Raw genomic sequence first — 12,293 nt, forward strand, 5'->3', positions numbered from 1 at the left:
ACAAAGCTCAGGGTTTTAAAGACAGCCCTCTAAACATAAATGAAAACAGAAAATGGTACTAAAATATCTGCTATTACTTTCTATTGTTGGTTTTTGATGCGATTTCTTCTTATGGATGGAATTTTAAAGATGGTTTAGAAGAAAGATATTTGTGTTCCTCAAAAATTATAGCATCGATACTTTCTCAATATAAAATTTGGCAAGTTCTGGGTTACCGAAGAAACTTCAGGCGGGGTGTTATGTAACCTAGAGTAATAAATAGAATTTTAAAAAGTGAAAGAAATCAAAGAGAATTGGAAATTTCTTCGAGAAAGAGAAGAAAGACACTGGTAGGACAAAGAACAATATAGAAAGGAGAAAGAGAGAAAAACCAGAACTGAGAACTGAGAGATGAAAAGAGACAGCTCTGATTGTACTGCATCAAGTCGTGGGTGAAGACTGATGTCTCCTGGATTTTTAATTTTCTCTGTGATTATCCTTAGAATGACCTTAGAAGCTGTCACTGAAGGTTAAGATACATGACAATTTAATCAGTAGATTTTAATATTTTTAAGGGTGGTAAACCAGCTGATAAGAATGATATAAAGTAATACAGGATTTCTTCCAATTAAAAGAATGTCATGGTTCCATGAAAAAGCTTTAATACCTTTGAAAGGTGCACAATTTCAGAAGGTCCGGTTCACATGGTGGTCTCTGGTGCCTCCTGGAGTTGCGCCTGTGATACGTGGCATCCAGTATTAGAATTGCGAGAGAGACATATAGATACTTCTAGAGGGCTGAAGAACGCAAGACCATCAGATATTTAAGGAAGTGTGTGTGTGTGTGTTCACAAACACACAGAGTCGAACATGACTGAAGAGATTTAGCACGCATACATTCACTGTTTGCTCAGAGAAATAGTAGTTTATCTGAAACACTAATTTTCTGGGATAAGCTGGGAGAGTTAAGAAATGATAAGATTTAACCCAAAGGTATGGACTCTGGGGACTTTTAAGCAGATACCATGACACACTAATCACAGAAAAAAGTTTAACTTAGTTTTCAGGGTCATGATCTTGGATAACTCCAATGCCAGATTTCACACCCCAGAGGAACCCCCTGGTCTTCAAGCCACCTCAGCCTCACCAGCTGAGAAGGTGGTTGCCTCATAGGGGATACATGTCTTTAACTCCAAGGAGAAGTGAAATTCTAGCTCTGAGAATTGATCATGGAGGGATGAAGCACTCAAATCTATAGGAATGCAGATTTTTGTGGCAAAATATAATTTGTGCAGATTTCAGCAGTTTGAAAAGTAAAAGGTAAAAATGTTACTCGCTCAGTCGTGTCTGACTCTTTGCGACCCCATGGACCATAGCCCATCTGGTTCCTCTGTTCATGGAATTCTCCAGGCAAGAATACTGGAATGGGTTGCCTTTTCCTCCTTCAGGGGATCTTCCTGATCCATGGATTAAACCTGGATCTCCTGCATTGCAGGCTAATTCTTTGTTATCTTAGCTATTCCCCCCCACCCCAAAATTTGTGCAGATTTTACCAGCTTAAGCTTAAAAAAAAAAAAAAAAACTTATGGAGATTTTTATCCTGAAACAGCAGCAAATGCATAACTGAGTAATGGATTGAGTAATTTGCTTAAATTTCTGATAATTAGTTGAAGTCTTACATTATAAGATATGACCATGTAGGAAATCCTGAAGCTAATATTTATATATGATAATTACTGAAGTGCATATGAAGGCTTCTCTAATCATCTGGGTATCCTTTAAAAGGAAATCAAAGATATTACATTTTTAACTACAAATTTAAAATATTGAAGGGAATATATATAAGTAATTACATTGTAAAATCTCTGCAGCCAATGATTATTAAAAGAGGTTCAACTGATACATGGAATAATATCATTTATAAATTGAACTGAAAGATTAAGGAAGTAGTGTTTTGAATTAAGTTTAAAAGAGAGAATATTAATATAATATATCATGGTTCCCCATGAATAACATTTTTGCTCAAAAGTCAAACATTTAGGGCATCCAAAAAATTCATTTTGACAATATGCTGCTGCTGCTGCTAAGTCGCTTCAGTTGTGTCCAACTCTGTGCGACCCTGTAGATGGCAGCCCAACAGGCTCCAGCATCCCTGGGATTCTCCAGGCAAGAACACTGGAGTGGGTCACCATTGCCTTCTCCAATGCATGAAAGTGAAAAGTGAAAGTGAAGTCACTCAGTAGTGTCTGACTCTTCGAAGCCCCATGGACTGCAGCCTACCAGGCTCCTCCATCCATGGGATTTTTCAGGCAAGAGTACCGGAGTGGGCTGCCATTGCCTGCTCTGCTATGTTTAAAGTCAAAACCATTCTTGGACTTTTCAGTTATGATACAAGTTACTCTGTTATCTAAGACTTGGAATAGAATATGTTTTGACTAATACAGCAGATTTGAGGAGACTTTGAAATGTGGGTGGGAAAAGATTTAGGAGTCATGTTGGTTATTTGAGAATATTTGGGGAAATGGGGTTTTTAAAAAGTCATGCTGTATATTTGAAAAATAATTCCACATTGAAACTGAGCAATATTAGAAAACTCTTCTTTGAAGACTGTAGAGGAAATTTGAAAAATGCCACATATTTAAATTATTCAGTCATGATCCCACCTTCCCACATAGCACAATGGTAAAGAATCTGCTTGCCAATGCAGGAGAAGCAAGAGATATGACTTCAATTCCTGGGTCAGGAAGATCCCTTGGAGAAGGAAATGGCAACCCACTCCAGTATTCTTGCCTGGAATATCCCATGGACAGAGGAGGATGGTGGGCTATAGTCCATGGTGTGGCAAAAGTATCAGACACGACTGAGCACTCATGTATACACTTTCATGATCCCACCACCCAGAAATTCAGTTCAGTTCAGTTCAGTTCAGTATCTCAGTCGTGTCTGACTCTTTGCAACCCCAAGGACTGCAGCACACCAGGCTTCCCTGTCCATCACCAACTCCCAGAGCTTGCTCAAACTCATGTCCATTGAGTCGGTGATGCCATCCAACTATCTCATCCTCTCTCATCTCCTTTTCCTCCTGCCTTCAATCTTTCCAAACATCCAGGTATTTTCCAATGAGTCGGTTTTTCGTGTCAGGTGACAAAAGTATTGGAGTTTCAACTTGAGCATCAGTCCTTCCAATGAATATTCAGGACTGATTGCCTATAGGATTGACTTGTTTGATCTCCTTGCAGTCCAAGGGACTCTCAAGTCTTCTCCAACACCACAGTTCAATTCACCATCAATTCTTCAGTGCTCAGCTTTCTTTATAGTCCAACTCTCATATCCAAAATTTCTACTGGAAAAACCGTAGCTTTGACTAGATGGATCTTTGTTGGCAAAGTAATGTCTCTGCTTTCTAATATGTTGTCTAGGTTGGTCATAACTTTTCTTCCAAGGAGCAAGCATCTTTTAATTTCATGGCTGCAAGTCACCATCTGCAGTGATTTTGAAGCCCCCTAGAGTAAAGTCTTTCACTGTTTCCACTGTTTCCCCATCAATTTGCCATGAAGTGATGGGACTGGATGCCATGATCTTAGTTTTTTGAATGTTGAGTTTTAAGACAGCTTTTTCACTCTCCTCTTTCACTTTCATCAAGAAGCTCTTTAGTTCTTTGCTTTCTATCATAAGGGTGGTGTCATATGCGTATCTGAGTTTATTGATATTTCTTCTGGCAATCTTGATTCCAGCTTGTGCATCATCCAGCATTGCATTTGCCATGATGTTCTCTGAATATAAGTTAAATAAGCAGGGTGACAATATACAGCCTTGACATACTCCTTTTCCAATTTGGAACCAGTCTGTTGTTCCACGTCCAGTTCTAATTGTTGCTTTCTGACCTGCATATAGGTTTCTCAAGAGGCTGGTCAGGTGGTCAGGTATTTCCATCTGTTGAAGAATTTTCCACAGTTTGTTGTGATCCACACAGTCAAAGGCTTTGGCATAGTCAATAAAGCAGAAATAGATGTTTTTCTGGAACTCTCTTGCTTTTTCAATGATCCAGCTGGTGTTGGCAATTTGATCTCTGGTCCCTCTGCATTTTTTAAAACCAGCTTGAACATCTGGAAGTTCATGGTTCATGTGTTGTTGAAGCCTGGCTTGGAGAATTTTGAGCATTACTTTGCTAGTGTGTGAAATTAGTGCAATTGTGTGGTAGTTTGAACATTCTTTGGCATTGCTTTTCTTTGGGATTGGATGAAAACTGACCTTTTCTAGTCCTGTGGCCACAGCTGAGTGTTCCAAATTTGCTGGCATATTGAGTGCAGCACTTTCACAGCATCACCTTTTAGGATTTGAAATAAGTCAACTGGAATTCCATCACCTCCACTAGCTTTATTCATAGTGATGCTTCCTAAGCCCCACTTGACTTCGCATTCCAAGATGCGAACTAGAAATGACTAGTTAATATATCAGTGTCTTTTTTTCTATTCTTTTACTATTTCTATGTTTGTATATTCATGTGCTTATATAAAGTATGTAATGATGACAATATATATCAACATATATATTTATCTCTTTTTGTATATATGATACATCTTATATACACACATAGTTTTATATCCTACTCTTTCAGTGAACTTCATATTATAAAATATTTTAGAATCTATGTTCTAAAACTCTTTTATCTTTGACTTGAGCCTACCCTGGTTTTGAAAGTAAAGTCTAATTCCCACCATTCCCAATTAAGCAGATAAAGTGATATGAATTCTCTACAGACCTTCGAGCCTGGTTTCAAACATTCAAATATTTATCTATATCCCATGGAATTTTAGGTTCCAAGACATGTGGTCATTTATTAGACATGATAAGACACAGTTGAGGTACCTTGAACCTTTCCTCAGATACCACCTCTTCCCTGCTTTCGGCAACCTGTAACTAGGGCTGTCAGGTAAAATACAGGATGCTCAGTTCATAGCTCAGTGGGTAAAAGAATCCACCTGCAATGCAGGAGATACAGGAGATGTGGGTTCAATCCCTGGGTCCAGAAGATCCCCTGGAGAAGGACACAGAAACCCCCTCCAGTATTCTTGCCTGGACAATGAGTAGAGGAGCCTGGCAGGCTACAGTCCAAAGGGTAACAAAGAATCTAACACTGAGTGACTAAGCATGCACACAGTTCAAGTTAAGTTTAAGATAAATAACATAAAAGTTTTTAGTAGAAGTATGCCCCATGCAATAGTTGATGCATATTTACACTAAAATATTATTTATTATTGTTGTGAAATTTAAGTATAACTGAGTATCCTTTATTTTTATTTCCTCAATCTGACAACCGTACCCACAATCCTAACAGTTGCATCAGGTTGAAGCAGAGTTGGGTCTCAGAGTTCTGGTTCACGTGCCCCTCTCTGGTCTAATTCCAAGTGTCCCTTGTTCCTTGAGAATCCTCAATAAGAGAAAGCAAAGAGATTCTGATGTAGAATGATTATAAGAGGAATGGAAAAGAAGAAACAGGTAAGAAGTATTTTGTATATAGAAATTGAGACAGTACAGATTCAAGGATGACACCAGATTTTCATTCTATGCATGTAAGACAATGTCTATGTCATTGAGTGTGATGGGAAAATCAGGAGGCAGGGCCACTTTAAAACCATTATCAGGTAACTTATTCAACACTGGTCCCACTCCCAAGGTTTTGCCTTATAGCACATTTTTGAGGATTTGACTGGAACTGCTTCAAAGAAGAACCCCACCCCCTCTTTCTTAACAGTTGGAGGAACACAGTCCACAAGAGTTGGTTTGATGTATTCTTCCTGTTCATCCCCCGCTGCTTACCAGCCTTTATCCTTTTTCTACATCAACTGAAATACACAAGGTTTTCTTTTTCATTTCCTTAAATTTTTTTTTAATTGGAGGAAAATTGCTTTACAAATATTGTGTTGGTTTCTGCTATACAACAACATGAATCAGTCATAATTATATATATATATACATATGTATATTTATATGTGTGTGTGTTAGTTGCTCGGTCATGTCTGACTCTTTGCGACCTCATGAACTGTAGCCCACCAGGCTTCCCTGTCCATGGAATTCTCCAGGCAAGAATACTGGAGTGGATTGCCATTCCCTTCTCCAGAGGATCTTCCCAATCCAGGGATTGAAATATATCCCGTCCTTCTTGAGCCTCCCTCCCCTCACCCCATCCCACCTCTCTAGGTCATCACAGAGCACTAGGTTAGGGCCCTTGTATTATACCACAAGTTCCCACTATTTTACACATGATACTGTATATATGTCAATGCTACTTTCTCAATTTGTCCCACCCTCACCTTCCCCTCTGTATCCACAAACCTGTTCTTGACATCTGTGTCTCCATTCCCTCCCTGTAAATAGATTAATCTCTAGCATTTTTCTAGATTCCATATTTCTGCATTAATATATGATATTTGTTTTCTCTTTCTGACTTATTCTCCATAAGAGGCTCTAGGTTCATCCACCTTGCTACTGCTGACTCAAATTCGTTCCTTTTTATGGCTGAGTAATATTACATTGTATAGATGTACTACATCTTCTTTATCTGTTCATCTGTTGATAGACATCTAGGTTGCTTCTATGTTCTGAATAAAGAAAGGCAATGCCAAAGAATGCTCAAACTACCTCACAATTGCACTCATCTCACACGCTAGTAAAGTAATGCTCAAAAATCTCCATGCCAGGCTTCAACAATATGTGAACTGTGAACTTCCTGATGTTCAAGCTGGTTTTAGAAAAGGAAGAGGAACCAGAGATCAAATTGCCAACATCCGCTGGATCATGGAAAAAGCAAGAGAGTTCCAGAAAAGCATCTATTTCTGCTTTATTGACTATGCCAAAGCCTTTGACTGTGTAGATCACAATAAACTGTGGACAATTCTGAAAGAGATGGGAATACCAGACCACCTGATCTGCCTCTTGAGAAATTTGTATGCAAGTCAGGAAGCAACGGTTAGAACTGGACATGGGACAATAGACTGGTTCCAAATAGGAAAAGGAGTACGTCAAGGCTGTATATTGTCACCCTGTTTATTTAACTTATATGCAGAGTACATCATGAGAAACGCTGGACTGGAAGAAACACAAGCTGGAATCAAGATTACCGGGAGAAATATCAATAACCTCAGATATGCAGTTGACACCACCCTTATGGCAGAAAGTGAAGAGGAACTAAAAAGCCTCTTGATAAAACTGAAAGTGGAGAGTGAAAAAACTGGCTTAAAGCTCAATATTCAGAAAACGAAGATCATGGCAGCTGGTCCCATCACTTCATGGGAAATAGATGGGGAAACAGTGGAAACAGTGTCAGACTTTATTTTTCTGGGCTCCAAAATCACTGCAGATGGTGACTGCAGCCATGAAATTAAAAGACGCTTACTCCTTGGAAAGAAAGTTATGACCAACCTAGATAGCACATTCAAAAGCAGAGACATTACTTTGTCAACAAAGGTCCATCTAGTCAAGGCTATGGTTTTTCCTGTGGTCATGTATGGATGTGAGAGTTGGATTGTGAAGAAGGCTGAGCACTGAAGAATTGATGCTTTTGAACTATGGTGTTGGAGAAGACTCTTGAGATTCCCTTGGACTGCAAGGAGATCCAACCAGTCCATTCTGAAGGAGATCAGCCCTGGGATTTCTTTGGAAGGAATGATGCTAAAGCTGAAACTCCAGTACTTTGGCCACCTCATGTGAAGAGTTGACTCATTGGAAAAGACTCTGATGCTGGGAGGGATTGGGGACAAGAGGAGAAGGGGACGACAGAGGATGAGCTGGCTGGATGGCATCACTGACTCGATGGACGTGAGTCTGAGTGAACTCCGGGAGTTGGTGATGGACAGGGAGGCCTGGCGTGCTGCGATTCATGGGATCACAAAGAGTCGGACATGACTGAGCAACCTATCTGATTTGATCTGATTGTAAATATTACTGGAATGCACACTGGAGTACATGTATTTTTTAGGATTGTTGCTTTCTCAGGATATATGCATGGTATTGTGGGATTGCTTGGTTAAATGGTAGATTTATTCCTAGTTTTTTTTTTTTTATTAAGTGATTTGTTGTTGTTGTTCAATTGCCAAATCATGTCCAACTCATTGTGACCCCATGGACTGCAGCATGCCAGGCTTCCCTGTCCCTTACCATCTCCTGGAGTTTCCCCAAGTTCATGTCCATTGAGTCAGTGGTGCCATCCAACCATCTCATCCTCTGTTGCCATCTTCTCCTCCTGCCCTCAATCTTTCCCAGCACCAGGGTCTTTTCCAGTGAGTCAGCTCTTTGCATCAGGTGGCCAAAGTATTGGAGTTTCAGTTCAGCATCAGTCTTTCCAAAGAATATTCAGGGTTGATTTCCTTTAAGAATGACTTGTTTGAAATTCTAGCAAACAGAATCCAACAGCATATTAAAAAGATCATACATCATGACCAAGTGGGCTTTATCCCAGGGATGCAAGTATTCTTCAACTTTCACAAATCAATCAATGTGATACACCTAAAAAATTGAAAGATAAAAACCATACGATTATCTCAATAGATGCAGAGAAAACGTTTGACAAAATTCAACATCCATTTATGATAAAAACCCTCCAGAAGGTAGGCATAGAAGGAACAGACCTCAACATAATAAAAGCTATATATGACAAACCCACAGCAAATATTATCTTCAGTGGTGAAAAATGAAAGCATTTCCCCTAAAGTAAGGAGCAAGACAAGGATGCCCACTCTCACACTACTATTCAATATAGTTTTGGAGGTTTTAGCCACAGCAATCGGAGAAGAAAAAGAAATAAAAGGAATCCAGATTAGAAAAAAAGAAGTAAAACTCTCACTGTTTGCAGATGACATGATACTGTACATAGAAAACCCTAAAGACTCCCCCAGAAAATTACTAGAGCTAATAAATGAATATAGTAAAGTTTCAGGATATAAAATTAACACACAGAAATCCCTTGCATTTCTATACACTAACAATGAGAAAACAAAGAGAAATTAAGGAAACAATTCCATTCATCATTGCAATGAAAAGAATAAAATACTTAGGAATAAATCTACCTAAAGAAACAAAAGACCTACATATAGAAATCTATAAAACACTGATGAAAGAAATAAAAGATGACACAAAGAGATGGAGAAATATGCCATGTTCATGGATCTGAAGAATCAATATAGTGAAAATGAGTATATTACCCAAAGCAATCTATAGATTCAATGCAACTCCTATCAAACTACCAATGGTATTTTTCAGAGACTAGAACAAATAAAATCAGAATTTGTATGGAAATACAAAAAATCTCAAATAGCCAAAGCAATCTTGAGAAAGAAGAATGGAACTGGAGGAATCAACCTGCCTGGCATCAGGCTATACTACAAAGCAACGGTCATCAAGACAGTATGGTACTGGCACAAAGACAGAAACATAGATCAATGGAACAAAATAGAAAGCCCAGAGATAAATCCACGCACCTATGGACACCTTATCTTTGACAAAGGAGGTAAGAATATACAATGGAGAAATGGCAACCTCTTTAACAAGTGGTGCAGGGAAAACTGGTCAACCACTTGTAAAAGAACACTTTCTAATACCATACACAAAAATAAACTCAAAATGGATTAAAGATCTAAATGTAAGACCAGAAACTATAAAACTACTAGAGGAAAACAAAGGCAAAACACTCTCTGACATAAATCATAGCAGGATCCTCTATGACCCAACTCCCAGAATATTGGAAATGAAAGCAAAAATAAACAAATTGGACCTAATTAAACTTAAAAGCTTTTGCACAATGAAGGAAACTATAAACAATGTGAAATGACAGCCTTCAGAATGAGAGCAAATAATAGCAAATGAAGCAACTGATAAAGAATGAATCTCAAAAATATACAAGCAGCTCCTGCAGCTCATTTCCAGAAAAATAAGCGACCCAATCAAAAAATGGGCCAAAGAACTAAACAGACATTTCCCCAAAGAAGACATACAGATGGCTAACAAACACATGAAAAGATGCTCAACATCACTCATTATCAGAGAAATGCAAATCAAAACCACTATGAGGTACCATTTCATGCCGGTCAGAATGGCTGCTATCAAAAAGTCTACAAACAATAAATGCTGGAGAGGGTGCAGAGAAAAAGGAACCCTCTTACACTGTTGGTGGGAATGTACACTAGGACAGCCACTATGAAGAACAGTGTGGAGATTCCTTAAAAAACTGGAAATAGAACTGCCATACGACCCAGCAATCCCACTGCCGGGCATACACACTGAGGAAACCAGAGTGGAAAGAGACATGTGTACCCCAATGTTCATCACAGCATTGTTTACAATAGGACATGGAAGCAACCTAGATGTCCATCGGCAGATGGATGGATAAGAAAGCAGTGGTACATATACACAATGGAATATTACTCAGCTGTTAAAAAGAATGCATTTGAATCAGTTTTAATAAGTGGATGAAACTGGAGCCTATTATACAGACTGAAGTAAGTCAGAAAGAAAAACACCAATACAGTATATTAACTCATATACATGGAATTTAGAAAGACAGTAATGATGACCCTATACGCATGACAGCAAAAGAGACACAGATATTAAGAACAGATTTTTGGACTTTGTAGGAGAAGGCAAGGGTGGGACGATTTGAGAGAATAGCATTGAAGCATGTATATTACCATATGTGAAATAGATTGCCAGTCTAGGTTCAATGCATGAGACAGGGTGCTCAGGGCTGGTGCACTGGGATGACCCTGAAGGATGGAATGTGGAGGGAGGTGGGAGGGAGCATCAGGATGGGGAACACATGTACACCCATGGCTAACTCATGTGAATGTATGGCAAAAACCACTATAATATTGTAAAGTAGCCTCCAATTAAAATAAATTAAAAAAATTAAAAATATGTAATCATGAACATTTAAAAAATAAAAAGAATGACTTGTTTGATCTTGTTGCCATCCAAGGAACTCTTAAGAGTCTTCTGCAGCACCACCATTCGAAAGTATCTCCACAATGGCTATATCAGTTTACAATCCCACCAACAGTGCGGGAGGGTTTCCATTTCTCCACATCCTCTCCAACATTTACTGTTTGTAGATTTTTTTATGATAGCCATTCTGACTGGTGTGAGATGATAACTCATTGTAGTTTTGATTTGCATTTCTCTAATAATGAGCGATTTCAAATATTTTTTTCACGTATCTATGGGCCATCTGTACATTCTCTTTGGAGAAATGTTTGTTTAGCTCTTCTGCCCATTTTTTGATTGGGCTGTTTATTTTTCTGATATTGAGCTGTATGGGCTGCTTATATATTTTGGAGATTAATCCTTTGTCAGTTGCTTCCTTTGCAATTATTTTCTGCCATTCTGAAGATTATCTTCTCATCTTGTTTACAGTTTCCTTTGCTGTGCAAAGCTTTTAAGTTTTATTAGGTCCAATTTATTTATTTTTGTTTTTATTTCCATTAATCTAGGAGGTGGTTCAGAGAGAATGTTGCTGCAATTTATGTCAAAGAGTATGCTACCTATTCTGGCCTTAGACTTAAGTCTTTAATCCATTTTGAGTTTATTTTTTTGTAAACAGGAATTTTAAAAAAGAATCCTTCTAGAAAGTATCTGAATTGTGACAACAGGATTTTTATTCCAAAATACATTAAAAACTCTCCTTAATGAAGAATGTACCCACTATTAAGACAAAAGGAGATATCATGAGATTAGGTGCCAGCTAGCCTCTGTGACTGGAATCAAGGTTTCACTCAATAGATTTTTGTAACCAGCAAGGCAACTGTCATGACTCATGGAAAGAATAGTGTTCCACATAACTATTCCTCATCACAGTAATATAAAATATTAATGTTTAATATAGTTAAAGAGTAGAGAAAGGAAATAATGTCAAGAATCTTCCTGCCATGTGGGAGATCTGGGTTTGATCCCAGGGTTGGGAAGATACCCTTGAGAAGGGAAAGGCTACCCACTTCAGTATTCTGGCCTGGAGAATTCCATGGACTGTATTGTCCATAGAGTCGCAAAGAGTCAGACACTACTGAGTGACTTTACTGTCACTTCTTCACTTTTGGAGGACATTTGGGCCAAATTAATTAAGAATATTAAAAAATGCCAATGACCTAGAAATACCCATTTAAAAATTAAATTAAAAGCATAATCAGAAAGTATAAAAAGATGTTTGTATAAAGATGTTCATAGCAGCATGGTTTAGGATAAATGTTAAAAACGCGTTAATGTCCATTAACAGCAGATTATTTGGGAAAATAGCATTGAAACATGTATAATATCATGTATGAAACGAGT

The sequence above is a fragment of the Bos javanicus genome, chromosome 9 (genome assembly GCF_032452875.1).
Source record: "Bos javanicus breed banteng chromosome 9, ARS-OSU_banteng_1.0, whole genome shotgun sequence".
Classification (NCBI taxonomy): domain Eukaryota; kingdom Metazoa; phylum Chordata; class Mammalia; order Artiodactyla; family Bovidae; genus Bos; species Bos javanicus.